Source organism: Gossypium hirsutum, chromosome A12 (assembly GCF_007990345.1).
Source record: "Gossypium hirsutum isolate 1008001.06 chromosome A12, Gossypium_hirsutum_v2.1, whole genome shotgun sequence".
Taxonomy (NCBI): domain Eukaryota; kingdom Viridiplantae; phylum Streptophyta; class Magnoliopsida; order Malvales; family Malvaceae; genus Gossypium; species Gossypium hirsutum.
Genome location: NC_053435.1, coordinates 87,992,460 through 88,009,326, shown reverse-complemented (window position 1 = coordinate 88,009,326; position 16,867 = coordinate 87,992,460). Strand labels below are relative to the sequence as shown.

Genomic DNA, 16,867 nt, shown 5'->3' with positions numbered 1-16,867 from the left:
AATAATTAAAATATACTATGTATGTTATTGATTTGTGAATTATTAGTCAATTGTTCAATATGTCCTGTAATGCTTCGTAGCCCTATTCTGACGACGGTTTGGGGTTAGGGGGTGTTACAAGTTACAACTAATAAGCCAAAGAGAATAATTAGAAAGCTTGCTCTCTTTGCTGATATGATGGCTTATGCATTTCCAGTTGTAACTAATGACATTCTTATCACTTTTAATGAATCAATTTGGAGTTCAGAAAAAGAAAAGTGGAGGATTGCCATGAATAAAGAAATGAAATCCCTTCATAAAAATCAAACTTGAAAACTAGCTAGCCTACCAAAGTAAAAGAAGATAATTGGATGCAAGAGGGTGTTTGCAAATGAAGAAAGATTTCTTGGCCAAGATGATGTTTCCTACAAAGCAATATTGGTGGCAAAAGTTTATGCTTAGAAGGAGAAAATTGATTAAAATGAGGTGTTTTTTTAGTTGTGTCGATTAAAATTCTATTTGGTGAGAAAGTTGGATATAAAAGCTGCTTTTTATATGGAAATTTGGAAGAGAAAATATATATGACTTAGCCAAAAGGATTCAAGGTTTCGAGAAAAGAAAATTTAGTGTGTAAATTTGAAAAATCGTTATACAGTTTAAAATAATTTTTGAGATAGTAGTACAAGCAATTTGACAAGTTTATGAAAAAACAAAACTATAAAAGAAGCAAATATGATCATTGTGTGTATTTTCTCAAGCTTTAATATGTTTCTTTTATATATCTTCTTCTTTATGTTGATAATATGTTAATAGCTTCCGAAATTCAAATAGAGATTGAGAAGCTAAAGACACAGTTCAAAAAGGAGTTTGAGATGAATGATTTAGGAGAAGCAAATAAGATTCTTAGCATGGAGATAACTCGAGATAAAAGCTTGAAGAGGTTTTGTTTGACTCAAAAACAATATCTAAAGCATTTTGGTATGAATTAAAATTCAAAACCTGTTAGCACTCCCCTTGCTCATCATTCAAGCTTAATACCTCTATGTCGCCAAATAATGATGCAAAACGAGAATACATGTCAAAGATATCATATGGAAATATTATTGGTAGCTTAATTTATGCCGTGGTATGTACAAGACCTGACGTTTCACAAGCAACTGAGGTCGTGAGCATATATGCATGATCCAGGAAAGGAGCATTAGCAAGTCGTGAAATGGATTTTGAAATATATCCATAATACAATGTATATTGGATTGTTTTTTGCAGGAACATAATCATGGTGTGGTTGGATATTGTGACTTAGACTATGCTAGTGATCTAGCCAAACGATGATCAACTACTAGTTATGTGTTTGCCCTTGCAATGGCACCAATTAGTTGGAAATTTACTTTACAGTTAACAATTTCTTTATCTTCTATAGAAGCAGAGTATATGGCAATCATAGAGGCTATAAAAGAGGCAATTTGGCATCAAGGGTTGCTTGGTGAATTGGAAATTAAGCAGAAGTATGTCAAATTACATTGCAATATTCAGAGTGTTATTTAGTTAGCAAAGAATCAAGTTTATCATGCAAGGAAGAAGCAAATTGATGTCCGATATCATTTTGTATGAGAGATTCTAGAAGAAAATTGAATAAAGATCCAAAAAATTTCAAACATTAAGAATCTTGTTGATATGATGACTAAGGTTGTGATTGTGGTCAAGTTCCAACTATGTTTGGACTTGATCAATGTTTAAACTTGAAGGTTGAAATTTGAAGATACTAACAAATTTTGGTTTGCAAGGAGATTGAAGATGTGAAAATTTGTTAAGGTGAAGATTTGTTGAAATAGCACAATCCCACGTCTAAAAATTACAAAGTAGTGGAGAGTTTATACTACTAAAAATAGGGATTGTTTCCCTACCTTTAAGGCAAAATTTCCCTATTCTTATTTATAAATTTTTGCTTGTATCTTTTGCAGTGAAATATATTTGGTAGTGTCTAAGGATGTAGGTGTAATTTGATGAACCTCATTAACTTTTTGGTATTTTTTATTATTTTGATTAATATCTTTTAATATTTTGTCGAGTATAATTGTAGTTATATATTGTGCTATTAAATTTCATTGTAGGGGGATTTTGTCTAGAAGTTTGGGTTTTAAGTTGGACCATTTATGACCATCCAATCTTTCCTAATAATTAAACCTAGTGCGATTTTCTAGTACAATAATTTACTCTTTTTTACCATATTCACACAAACACTTATTGATATAATATTTAGAGATGAAAGTTGATGATGTTTCGTACTGAAATGTTGAGGGTCACCTAAGCTTGTTTTGATAAATTAAGAGTATAATAGAAGTTTTTTTAGTGACTTCAAAAGTTTCTCAGGTATTCGAGAATGTTTTGCAGGGATCTTTCAGTGAAGAGGATTTATATGGCTTTGCATAGGTATCGCTAAGAAGAACACGTTATGCCTTGATGGGTTTGTAAACTTATGTGATTTGGGGGATTGTGGTCTTGTTATAATCCCTCATATGGATATGATGTGGATTTGTTCAAGGGTGGGGCTACTCGCCTAAGCTTAAAGGCTCGCCTGAAATTTGGAAATGCTTAAGCAAAAATATTAGACTTGAAAAATATGCTTGGGCAAAAAAAAAAAGGCCCGTTAATATGGGTTGGGCTTGAACTTAACCATTTCAAGTTCGAGCCTACCTTGATCTATTTTCTAAGTTTGTAATATATTATATTATGTTGTTTGTATATATTATGCAATTTATAACACAACATAAATTTATAGTGATATATAATATAATATATATATAATACATATAATACAATAATGTAAACAATAAATAATATAGACAAGTCTAAAATGAACTTGAGTTAGCTATTTACAAATATGTGTAGACTTTGACAAAATTTTAAGCACATATTTTGGATCAGGCTGAGGCTTGGATAATTATAAAATGTGTTGATATCATACTTAAGTTAGCTCAAATCTAATTTGACCTAACAAATGAATACCTCTAATCTAATGTGACTTGAAGTATTCCCTATTCACTAAGCATGTAAGAGATAGATTAGTCTGAATCAAGGCAGAGCTACAAGGGCTGGTAAAGGCCCCATCTTCTAAAATGTAAAATTGCAATATTGGCCATTTAAGTTTTACAAAATTTTAATTGAGTAAAATGTAAAATTACGCTTTGCTCTAAAAAATGATAAATTTTGATTTAGTCTTTTAAAATTATAAATATTTATAATTTATAAGTTACTAAATTGTGAAATTCCGTTTTAACTCTCATACAAATGTATAATTTAATTTTGGCCCTCTAGAAAAAAAAATTGATTTCGCCCTTAATCTAAATATACTAACCATGCAATGAGAAACGAAGTATTCCTTTGGTAAGGTCATCTCTTGACTATAAGGAAGACAAACTCTTCCATGTTCTGAAAGTAATTAACTTAAATGAGGTTGTTTTTTGAAACTGATCGAAAGGAAATAAATAATTACAAAAATTACCCAGAACCAAAATCTTGTATGAGAATGAACCATTTTCTATAGTGCACGACAATTTCGCTAGACCCATCGGTGACACCACCCCTTATCATTAACGAATCATCAGCTTTTTGAAAAAAAATTGGGTGCCGCCACTGTGTACGGCAATACCAGTGTGTATTTTTTCTACATACCCTAAAAAATACGAGTATTTTGGGAAGAAAAATAGGAAAAAAATAATATTTTAATGAGTTTTTCCAATCTCTCTAGTGGTTCCAGAGAAATTAAAAAAATATTTGTCAGATAAAAAATTGTCACAAAAAATATCGTGTTAGGCTTTTTTAGTGTTGTCGTTCTCATTGGTGACACTAGTGTCAAAAAAATAAAATATTTTTTGGTGCCACAGTTCATAGTGGTGGCACTGATGTCCCGCAAGGCTATTAGGCGGAACCAAAAGCTGAGATATACCTCATCCTTGATGCAAAATTTGTATTTGTTGAAGGAGTTGATTTTTTTTCTAATTTTTTTCTTTTGAAGAAATGATGGAGATGGAGAAATTTTTGTGATTAGTAGTAGGGGAGAGAACAGGGAAAAAATATACTTGTTGAGAATAAGGGGGAAGAGGAATTTTGTTTTGTTTTGTTTGTGTTTGTGTTTTAGTTAGAAATTGTGATAAATTGAAAGTATGTTTTATTTAACGACGATCTGATGGCACTTAGACATCGGAAAATTTCATTTATTATTTGGAGAGTGTTTCATCACCTTAAAAGATGTTGCATTGCTACTCATGCTCCCAGTTGACAGTTATGCAGTCACATGTTCAAGTAAAAATAAGGTTCTCAGTTGACAGTGGTTATGCGATTATGGGTTCAAATTGGTTATGTTGTCAAGGGAACCCAGTTTCATGCCACCAGAAGAGGATGTTTTAGGGGAGTTGCCAATTATGCCTGGCACAAGTTGAAACGAGGCTTGGTGAGGTCGCAATTGTAGTTATTAAAGTGATACATTAGATGAAGGCCGATCAAGCCTTGTCTCACTAAAAGCACTTTTGTTTACGGGATTCCTGATAGACCCAAATCAAACAAAGTTGAATGCCATGGGATTCTCGATGGACTTGATCCAAGCAGAAGATGATTCAACCAGAGAAAATACTTATTAAACTACATTAGTGTAAACTGAAAAATATATAGGATTTTTCCTATGCAATTTATCACCTCTTTACTTAAATTTGTTGTTAAAACTAAGTAATTGTTTAATAAATTAATGAAATATGTGAAAATATGAAATTAGGATATAGAAATTATTAAAATGTGATTTTATGCTTTATTATATAGTTTTCATGTGTAAAATGGCTTATTTTATATTTATTTGAACATACTATATTTTAAGACATAAATTGGGCCATGCATGATTAAATTAAATAATAAAATATAAAATTATATTTAATAATTCATTTTAAAATATTTCATTAATAATTTGGGTTTTAATTAATTATTTAAATTGGATAAATTTTATTCTTTGGTCTTTTAACTTATTGATTTATTTTGGACAGGTCTGATAGCTTTGTTGGATTACAAAAATCATCCAAATTGAAGACCAAGTCAACCCAATTTCGGCTACATGTAACGCCCCAATTTTTGGGAATTCTGTGTATGTTGGCAAAATTTAAAATTTCTGTGTTTTGTCTGTTTAGTGTAGGTTTAATTATGTTAGTGGGCTTCTAGAAGGCCCAATATTAAGTTAAAACTCGGTAATTTTAGTTAATTTTAGTTCCGTAAGAAAAAGGGGTTCTGGTTAACTGGGCTTTTAAGTATTAATTGGGTAAAATAAAACACAAAGAAGCAGGTGGCAGAGTGGCATGTGACGCCACTAGGGAGGCTATAAAAGTGGCATGTGGATGCTAGGGAGAACTGAGGTTCAAGTCACAATGAGAGCATATTAAGCGAATTATTTTTATGATTAGAAAAGGGATGTTTTGGAACTCAAGTAAAAGACTGTCAGGAGGAGTTTGAGTTGCTCAGGTGATTGAGTAAGGAGGGGATAAGGGAGAGGATTTAGGAGCTTATTAGGGAGAGTAGTGTGGGCCGAATGGTGGACTCTTGAGGAGCAAGAGTTGGCCAGCCAAGGGTTTTTCTTTAGGGGGCAAGTTTCGGCTAGGTCAAATGCCAAGTATAAGTTCGGCATTAGGGGTAAGTTGTGCCGTTTCCTGACCATTCTTCCTTTTTCTTTTTTTTTCTTTTTTTCTCTCTTCATCAACTTCTTTTCTTCTTTTTGTCTGTCGAATCTCTCTACCATTCAGCTCATCTTCATTTTTATCAGTTGTTTTTAAGCCTATAGTCGATTACCTCAAAAAGCTGAAATCCGAAAAGCCTGATTTCTTTTGTGCCATTTTCTTCTAGTCAAAACCCTCTTATTTTCCCTCATCTTCTTGACCGATTCTCTAGTCCTCTGAACCCCAAGTTTCTATCGACAAAGCCACTACAAAATCCTCATCTTTTCTTCATTGTTACAAAAAAGCCGAAAACGCATAGCCATAGGAACAGCCGAATTTTAAGATCACTAAAGGCTCGACTTTTGTTATCATTTGAGGGTTAGATCTGCATCAGAATCGAGTAGGAGTTAATTGGAATCATTGACTGAAGGAACTGGAGGTAAGTTTTTGAACTTAATCTTTATTTCGGGTTTTAGAAAAGCCGAAACCCCTAAAGGTTAGGGAGGCTATCGATTTCGGTTTGTAGCTCTAAGGGTTATTATAACTATTTTATTTTGATAATAGTGGGATCTAGAGGCTACTGATCGAAGGCTTGGACAAGTGGAATGACTGGATCTAGACATAATCGCTAACTTCGTCAAAGGTAGGATCGTAAGTGCCTAAAGTGCTTTTGGCCGAATATAGTAAGGGGTTAATACGTAGTTCATTTTCGATAGTTAGATTAACGTGTTAGTAATCCAATTGTAGGCAGTTCGTGTGTGGATCTCCTCAGCATATCGTTGCAAACAGGTGTGTAACTGACACCCTCTTATAGACTAGATCGGCAAAAGCCGAAAAGCTGAAATGCCGAAAGGCCGATATTTTGAGAACTTGCGAGTGTGCGAATGCTCGTGAGATTAATAGTGTGAGGCATATGGTAAATTAAAGTGATAAGACTGTAGAGTGCACGATTTTGTACATTTTGATGTTTTTGGGCTTAATGGGCCAAAATTGGGATAACGGGTCAACGGGCCCAATTCGGTAAGAAAATGCGGTAAGTGTTTCTGGTTGTATGTAAATGACTATGTCATGCATGAAAACCTTAAGAATAGTTAAATTACTTGAATACCCCTACGTATGGAAAATTACTGTTATACCCCTAGGGGTACTTTTAACTGAAAAGCATGATGATCTGAACCCATTTGATGTATGCCATGATTGTATATCTGTTGCATAGGGATATGGGTTATATTATGGAGGAAGCGTCCTAGTGGCTATGCCACAATTATCTGATCTGGTGGCTCTGCCACGATTATCTTATCTGGTGACTCTATCACATTGTCTGTTCTGGCAGTCATGCTGCATATTTCTGTGGAGTGTAGCGGTTGGGTAGGTCGAGTAGTCTCCCCACATGGTGAAAGGTTGGTATGGGGGTGCATATGGTTGGATATGGGTTGTGTTTTGCATAAACATGTAACATCCGTTCTGATTTGATATGGGCTTATGGGCTATATTCTGACTTCTATTCTGGGCTAAGGCCAACGTGTTCTGTTTCTGTGGTTTGAGCCGATATAGGCTATGGTTGGGTTAATTTATACACTGAGTTTCCCCAAACTCACCCTTTTATTTTCATCCACGCAGGTAATCCCCAACCATAGTGGGCTTGGAGCTGTGAGGGATTCGGAGTGGCCACACGTTCTACAAGTTGATTTTCTTCTGGTGAACTGGACATCATTTTATTTACGTTTAAGGTTTTGGGTTTTTTTTTAAAATGTAATAAGGTCATTTAATTATTTTTTTGATGGTTTTAATATGTTTTATTAAGGTAGGTATTACTTATATTTAACTGTTGGAATTGAATAGCTTTAGGGCGTGTTTTCAAAAACAGTAATTGATTTCAAAATAACACAACAACAAGCAAAGCTTCCGCAATGAAAATATTTTCCAAAATTAATCACTTTCCTAAAAAGGACTTAATCAAATTGGTTTCCTGGAAATATACATGACGTGAAGGTGTGGCAATGGCGGTGTCCATGTCTAGGATTGGATCCAAAGGGAGCTTGGTACTTAAGTAGTCCGATGGACTCACCTCCTCTTTCCCGGTTTCCTACCTGGTGCACAACTTCCGTTCACCTTAAACCTACAATGAAATTATCTTTTAAAACACTAAGTAAGTTTTTTTAGATCAACAATATAAAATGTTTTGAACGCTTCGATGTGGCACGTTAGATCTGGCCATAATGTCTAGGCCGAGTTTGGGGTGTTACATTTAGTGGTATCAGAGCCAAGTTACAACAACTCGGCTGTGGAATGGGTTTACAAAAATAAAGATTTGTGAAAACAAAAATTTTATAAAAATTAAAAAAAACTCGGTTTTCAAAATTTAGATCTTTAGAAGGTGGCATTCTGAATCTCCGGCCCAAGCCTGTAAGTATTACTCTAAACTTTTTGAATACTTTCCTGAATTATCTGTCTGGACTGAAACCCTACTAGGATACTCTATATAGGATGATATGGAAACCATAGGAAAATTTGATTGAAACTGTAGATAGACTTCGATTCTGCGAAAAAAAACTTTGAATTACTGTCTGATTCATAAAACATCTGTAATAAGCACTGGAATATTGAATTAATGCATAAAAATTTGTAATAAGATAATACGATATGAGTACAAGAGCCGCTCGTGGAAGAGGCCGTGGACGAGGCCGAGGAAGTGCTCGAGTGAGATCTTCGTCTTCAGGACATATGCCTGCGGTGGATTCACCGGTACCACCAGCAACAGAGGTGGAGTCTCATGATCGCGGTGCCAGGGATGATGCCCTGTCGCAGGCAATGCTTCGTGTTCTGGAAAGGGTTGTCGGTGTAAGTACTGGCAACAGAATTTGGGGATCTATTTCTGAACGACTTCGAGCTAACGGAGCGGAGATCTTTAAGGGTGTGTCTGGTGTAGCCCCAAATGTGGCGGAATATTGGTTGGAGGCCACAGAACGGATTATGGACGACTTAGACTGCTCTGTGGAGCAGAAGTTGAAAGGAGCCGTATCGTTGCTACGAGACGAGACCTATCAGTGGTGGCTCACTGTGAGAGAAGGGACCTCAGCTGATAAGGTAACTTGGGAACTATTTAAGACGGCCTTTAAAGGGAAGTATGTTGGGGCGAGTTATGTGGACGCCCGCAGAAAAGAAATCTTGAATCTGGTGCAAGGAGGTAAAACAGTCGCTGAGTACGAGGTCGAGTTTCTGAGGCTGAGCCGGTATGCCGTGGGCATAGTCGCTACGGAATATGAGCGAAGTGTGCGCTTCGAGGATGGTCTTAGAGATGACCTTAGGGTGTTGATTGCTCCGCAGAGGGAGTGGGACTTTGCGGTCTTGGTGGAGAAGGCAAAGATAGCTGAGGAGGTTAAGCGTGATGAAAAGCAAAATCGGGAGAAGGATCGAAATCATTTTCGGAGGGATTCAGGACCCTCGGGTGGAGCAAATAGAAATGTTAAGAGAGCAAGAGTGGAGGAACCAGTTCGAGCAGTGCCGATGAATGTTGTTAGACCACCAATCTGTGGAGACTGTGATAAGGTACATTTGGGCGAGTGTAGGAAATATTCCGGTGCTTGTTTCCGATGCGGATCTATGGAGCATAGAGTTAAGGACTGTCCTCAGAGAGATGATCAGGCTCAAGTTGCTGTTCAGAGGGTTGCTCAACCTATTAGAGGTGGACCACAACCACCGAGAGGACGTAGACAAGGTAAGGGTGGAAATGGAAATGGTCGAGGTTGAGGGGCACCTGGCAGGGGTGCCAAAAATGCTGAAGCTCGACAGCCAGCGTTGGTGTATGCAGCTCGTCGTCGAGAGGAGGGCAACGCACCTAACGTCATAACTGGTACGTTTTTGGTTTCTAGCATGCCGTATACTGCTTTGGGGGATATTGGATCTACTCATTCCTAAGTTGCATGTGCCATACCTGGGTCGTTGGGTGTGCACTCTAAGAAGATTGTGAGTGGGGTATCTGTGCTAAGTCCTTTGCGTCACTCGGTTAGGGTAGACAAACTGTATAGGGATGTACCCTTAGAAACTCAAGGTAGGATTTTCCCTGGAGATCTTATGGAGTTACCGTTTGGAGAGTTTGATCTCATTCTAGGAATGGACTGGCTTGTTAAGCATAAGGCGACTTTGGATTGTGCTGCTAAACGAATGGTGTTAAGGACCACAAAGGATGAGGAGGTTATGGTGATAGGTGAATGAAGGGATTATTTGTCCAATGTGGTGTCGGCATTAAGAGCCGAAAAGTGGATTCGGAAAGGTTGTGAGGCCTATTTGGCATTTGTAAGTCAGTCGGAGGAGAAGGGTCTGATAGTGGATAAGGTTAAGACCGTAAAGGAGTTCCAAGATGTTTTTCCAGAGGAGCTTCCGGGATTGCCTCCGAACTGAGAAGTTGAGTTTAGAATCGACTTGTTGCCTGGAACGGCGTCCGTGTCCATCGCACCATATAGGATGGCACCGAAGGAGTTAGTGAAGTTAAAGGCACAAATTCAAGAGTTGTTGAATAGGGGCTTCATTAGGCCGAGCGTGTCTCCATGGGGAGCACCGGTGCTATTCGTGAGAAAGAAGGATGGTACGATGCGGATGTGCATTGATTATCGCCAGTTGAACAAACTGTCGATTAAGAATAAGTATCCACTGCCAAGGATTGACGATCTGTTCGACCAGCTTAGAGGAGCTTCTGTATTTTCCAAGATCGACCTTTAATCTGGATATCATCAGTTAAAGGTCAAGGAGGCAGATATCCATAAGACGGCATTCAAGACTCGGTATGGTCATTACGAGTTTCTGGTTATGCTATTTGGACTGACGAACGCTCCTGCAGCGTTTATGGATCTGATGAATCGTGTGTTCCAACCATTTTTGAATCGGTTCGTAGTCGTCTTTATTGACGATATCCTGGTATATTTTGAAATGAAAACGAAGCATGATGAGCATCTCCGTATAGTACTGCAACTGTTAAGGGAGAATGAACTCTATGCAAAGTTCAGCAAGTGTGAATTTTGGTTGAGGGAAGTAACCTTCTTAGGACATATGGCCTCTGCTGAGGGGATTAGGGTGGACCCTCGAAAAATTGAAGCAATTTTGGAGTGGAAGCCGCCTAGGTCAGTGTTGAAAATGCGGAGTTTTCTAGGATTGGCAGGATACTACAGAAGGTTTGTGGAAGGTTTTTCGGTGATGGTCAGTCGGAAAGGGTTATTCAGATTCTGGAGGACATATTGAGGGGATGCGTGATTGACTTTCGAGGTAGTTGGGAGGATTACTTGCCGTTGGCAGAATTTGCATACAATAACAGTTAGCAGGCGAGTATTCGAATGGCACCGTATGAAGCACTGTATGGATGAAGGTGTCGTACACCTAGTTGTTGGAGGGAGCTAGGAGAGCGACAAGTTCTTGGACCAGAGTTGGTAGCTGATACTGAGGATAAGGTCAGAATAATTAGGGATCGATTAAAAGAAGCATCTGATAGGCAAAATTTGTATGCAGATTTGAAGCGTAAGGAGATTGAGTACTCAGTAGGTGATATGGTCTTCTTAAAGGTTTCTCCTTGGAAGAAGATATTAAGGTTTGGTAAGAAGGGCAAGTTGAGTCCGCGATTCATTGGGCCTTATCGGGTTTTGAAACGAGTAGGCCCAGTGGCTTTTCAATTGAAATTGCCTCCAGAGTTAGACAGGATTCACGATGTTTTTCACGTCTCCATGTTAAGGCATTATCGTTCTGACCCTACTCATGTCGTGCCAGTTGCAGAAATTGAAGTTCAGACTGATTTGACCTTTGAGGAGGAGCCTGTGCAAATATTGGCTTGAGATGTTAAGGTTCTCAGAAGGAAATCTGTCCCATTAGTGAAAGTGCTTTGGCGTAATCATGGCAGAGAGGAAGCCACTTGGGAGCCAGAAGAGGCGATGCAACAGCAATACCCTCATCTATTTGGATCAGGTAAATTTCGAGGACGAAATTTCTTTAAGGAGGGTAGAGTTGTAACGCCCCAATTTTCAGGAATTCTGTGTATGTTGGAAAAATTTAAAATTTCTGTGTTCTGTCTGTTTGGTGTAGGTTTAATTATGTTAGTGGGCCTCTAGAAGGCCTAAGCTTAAGTTAAAACTCGGTAATTTTAGTTAATTTTAGTTCCGTAAGAAAAAAGGGTTCTGGTTAATTGGGCTTTTAAGTATTAATTGGGTAAAATAAAACACAAAGAAGCAGGTGGCAGAGTGGCATGTGACACCACTGGGAAGGCTATAAAAGTGGCATGTGGATGCTAGGGAGAACTGAGGTTCAAGTCACAATGAGAGCATATTATGCGAATTATTTTTATGATTAGAAAGGGGAAGTTTTGGAACTCAAGTAAAAGACTGTCAAGAGGAGTTTGAGTTGCTCAGGTGATTGAGTAAGGAGGGGATAAGGGAGAGGATTTAGGAGTTGATTAGGGAGAGTAGTGTTGGCCGAATGGTGGACTCTTGAGGAGCAAGAGTTGGCCAGCCAAGGGTTTTTCTTTAGGGGGCAAGTTTCGGCTAGGTCAAATGCCAAGTATAAGTTCGGCATTAGGGGTAAGTTGTGCCGTTTCCTGACCATTCTTCCTTTTTCTTTTTTCTTCTTTTTTTCTCTCTTCATCAACTTCTTTTCTTCTTGTCTGCCGAATCTCTCTACCATTCTGCTCATCTTCATTTTTATCAGTTGTTTTTAAGCCTATAGTCGATTACCTCAAAAAGCCGAAATCCCGAAAGCCTAATTTCTTTTGTGCCATTTTCTTCTAATCAAAACCCTCTTATTTTCCCTCATCTTCTTGACCGATTCTCTAGTCTTCTGAACCCCAAGTTTCGTCGACAAAGCCACTACAAAACCCTCATCTTTTCTTCATTGTTACAAAAAAGCCAAAAACGCATAGCCATAGGAACATAGCCGGATTTTAAGATCACTAAAGGCTCGAATTTTGTTATCATTAGAGGGGTTAGATCTGCATTAGAATTGAGTAGGAGTTAATTGGAATCATTGACTTAAGGAACCGGAGGTAAGTTTTTGAACTTAATCTTTATTTCGGATTTTAGAAAAGCCGAAACCCCTAAAGGTTAGGGAGGCTGTCGATTTGGGCTTGTAGCTCTAAGAGTTGTTATAACTATTTTATTTTGATAATAGTGGGATCTAGAGGCTGCTGATCGAAGGCTTGGACAAGTGGAACGACTGGATCTAGACATAATCGCTAACTTTGGCAAAGGTAGGATCGCTAGTGTCTAAGGTGCTTTTGGCCGAATATGGTAAGGGGTTAATACGTAGTTTGTTTTTGATAGTCAGATTAACGTGTTAGTAATCCAATTGTAGGCAGTTCGTGCGTGGATCTCGTCAGCATATCGTCGCAAACAGGTGTGTAACTGACACCCTCTTATAGACTAGATCAGCAAAAGCCAAAATGCCGAAAAGCTGATATTTTGAGAACTTGCGAGTTTGCGAATGCTCGTGAGATTAATAGTGTGAGGTATATGGTAAATTAAAGTGATAAGACTGTAGAGTGCATGATTTTGTGCATTTCGATGTTTTTGGGTTTTATGGGCCAAAATCGGGATAACGGGTCAATGGGCCCAATTCGGTAAGAAAATGCGATAAGTGTTTCTGGTCGTACGTAAATGGCTATGTCATGCATGAAAACCTTAAAAATAGTTAAATTACTTGAATACCCCTACGTATAGAAAATTACTGTTATACCCCTAGGGATACTTTTGACTGAAAAGCATGATCTGATTCCGTTTGATGTATGCCATGATTGTATATCTGTTGCATAGGGACATAGGTTATATTATGGAGGAAGCGTCCTGGTGGCTATGCCACAATTATCTGATATAGTGGCTCTGCCACATATATCTGTTCTGGTGGCTCTGCCATGATTATCTGTATCTGGTGACTTTGTCACATTATCTGTTCTGGCAGCCATGCTGCATATTTTTGTGGCGTGTAGTGGTTGGGTGGGTCGAGTAGTCTCCCCACATGGTGAAAGGTTTGTATGGGGGTGCATATGGTTGGATATGGGTTAGGTTTTGCATAAACATGTAATATCCGTTCTGATCTGATATGGGCTTATGGGCTATATTCTGAGTTCTGTTATGGGCTAAGGCCAACTTATTCTGTTTCTGTGGTTTGAGCCGATATAGGCTATGGTTGGGTTAATTTACACACTGAGTTTCCCCAAACTCACCCTTTTATTTTCATCCACGCAGGTAATCCCTAACCATAGTGGGCTTGGAGCTGTGAGGGATTCGGAGTGGCCACATGTTCTGCAAGTTGATTTTCTTCTGGTGAACTGGACATCCTTTTATTTACGTTTAAGGTTTTGGGTTTTTTTTAAATGTAATAAGGCCGCTTAATTATTTTTTTGATGGTTTTAATATGTTTTATTAAGGTAGGTATTCCTTATATTTAACTGTTGGAATTGGATAGCTTTAGGGCGTGTTTTCAAAAACAGTAATTGATTTCAAAATAACACGACAACAAGCAAAGCTTCCGCAATGAAAATATTTTCCAAAATTAATCACTTTCCTAAAAAGGACTTAATCAAATTGGTTTCCTGGAAATATACATGACGTTAAGGTGTGCTAATGGCGGTGTGCATGTTTAGGATTGGATCCGAAGGGAGCTTGGTACTTAAGCAGTCCGATGGACTCACATTCTCTTTCCCGGTTTCCTACCTGGTGCACAGCTTCCATTCACCTGAAACCTGCAATGAAATTATCTTTTTAAAACACTAAGTAAGTTTTTCTAGATCAACAATATAAAATGTTTTGAACGCTTCGATGTGGCACGTTGGATCTAACCATAACGTCTAGGCCGAGTTTGGGGTGTTACACTACACATGGCTGTCCACATAAACCACGTTTTGGTTTAGTTACACAAGGTCCTTACAATGTTGAAGAAATTATAGATTTGCTTGAAGATTTACATTTGACCGAGTCTCAGTCCTGAGTTGTTATGGCATTTAAATTACTTAAAATAAAGCAAAATTCAACTCAAAATCCACTAATGATGGCCAACCACTCATTGAAGAAGCTTGAAGAGACTAAACCTCTCTAATTTTAGCAAACTAATCTCCTCTCTTCACCTATAAATAAGACTTCATTTCACCATTCCTAATCATCCCTCATCCTTCTCTCTTTTCTCTCAATTCTCTTTAGCATTTTCCATTCCCTACGCCTAGCATCATCTCTTCATAAAGATTTTAGAAATTAAGCCTCTTAAAGAGCCCTTGGTCGGCCACCTTGGAGAGCCATCAGCAAAAGAGCAAAGCGAAGGAGCGAAAGAGCCTCGTTGGTCAGAGTCTTGGGTGACAACCACTTCGATTTGGGTTTAATCTTTCTTTTTTTTTTGATTTAATTTGAAAATGTTTGCTATGTGTTCTTTGTTCTTGTTTACAATAGTGTTAGCTTAATTTTATTTAAGCTAGGATGATTTCTTTGATTAAATAATTTTTATTTGATTCATGCTTATAATGTTTGTGCCTCAATCGATCATGTTTTCAATTAAAATCAAGTCTGTATTTTGTTCATACTTGAAATGCACCTGAATTTACTGAGCGATCCTAAGCAGACGATGGCTAGTGGACACATAATTGAAATGTGCATGCTCAATTTAGATCCTAACCCGATTAAATTGTAGGTTGCATTACAACTCTAACCAAGCTCTGTTATCTGCATGGTTTTTAAATTTGTGTGATTAAACTGTTTCAAACCTAACACGTCCCTATTGCCTCACATGAATGCTAAGAAACCCTTAGTAAATAAGAATCAATAAAATGCATATTTACTAATTAAAGGATTCTGAAAGGACCTAATGTGGTTTCCAAACTCATAAAAGATCGAGTTTCCATAGAAAGTTTTTCTGAATGTTATTAAGCATGCTGATAATAAATTGAGTTTAATTAAAGTAATTGTCCTAGTTTATTTATGTTATAATTGTTGCAAATTGTGTTTAATTTTGCTAAAATCTATTTCATTCATATTGTTTGCATATTTAGGATTTTCATTGGGGATCATTCATTTAGTTTAATATATTTAATTTTAATCATAACTTCTCAATCATATTGTGTTTTTATTTACCGAGTTGTTAATATAATTTTACAATTAAGTGACTTAGCACAAATACAATCCATGTGGAGACAATAACTCGATACTTACTTATTACTTAATAAAAATTGTGTACACTTGCACAAGCCTACGCGTTACAAGTTTTTGGCTGCGTTGCCGGGGATTGTTAACTGTTGCCATAGTCATTTTTTTGTGAAATTATTTACTTTCAATTCGGTTTATTTCTAAAATTACTAATTTATTCTTTTTAATTTTGTGATTTTCTTTTCAGGTGTTTATGAGCATAGATCGGATCCTTTAGACCCTAAAATTGAGCGAACTTTTAGAGACAGAAGACGTGAATGAATAGGTCAAAGACAAGGTGAGATGGATCTTAGAAATCAGAATCAAGACCAAGGTAATAAAGCCGATCATGTACGAAATCCCATCCTTACTACTGATGATAGGGATCGATGGATCAGACAATATGCTGTGCCACTTTTCAGTGAGTTAAATCTAGGAATTAGAAGGCCAGATATTGAGGCAACCCAATTTGAATTGAAACCAGTGATGTTTCACATGCTCCAAACGATGGGCCAAGTCAGTGGTATGCCTACGGAAGATCCACATCTCCACCTTTGATTGCTTATGGAGGTGGTGATTCATTCAAGATAGCCGGTGTGACTGAAGACTCACTGAGGTTGAAGTTGTTTCCGTACTTATTGCGAGATCGAGCACGAGCATGGCTCAATTCATTGCCACCAAGTTCCATATCTACATGGCAAGAATTAGCAGAGAGATTTTTGGTTAAGTATTTCCCACCTATCAAAAATGCTAAGTTGAGGAACGAGAACACAACTTTCTAACAATTGGATGACAAGTCTTTGTATGAGGCTTGAGATCGATTCAAGGAGTTAATTCATAAGTGTTCTCATCATGGGATTTCTCATTGTATCCAGTTGGAGACATTCTATAATGGTCTCAATGCATATACAAGATTGATGGTAGATGCTTCTGCAAATGGTGTCATTTTGTCTAAGCCTTATAATGAGGCTTATGAGATCATCGAGAGGATCGCGAGTAATAACTATCAATGGCTAACAAATTGAACAACTTCAAAAAGACGTGTAGTCGAAGTTCATA

At 37.5% G+C, this 16,867-nt stretch overlaps 1 non-coding gene across 1 annotated transcript; it reads right to left on the bottom strand.

The window, feature by feature from the left end:
* Window positions 1-16,560: 16,560 nt before the first annotated feature.
* On the bottom strand, window positions 16,561-16,667 carry LOC121212012 (small nucleolar RNA R71). The gene has a single exon (XR_005907224.1). It is a non-coding gene; the product is annotated as a small nucleolar RNA R71 (small nucleolar RNA).
* Window positions 16,668-16,867: the final 200 nt, after the last annotated feature.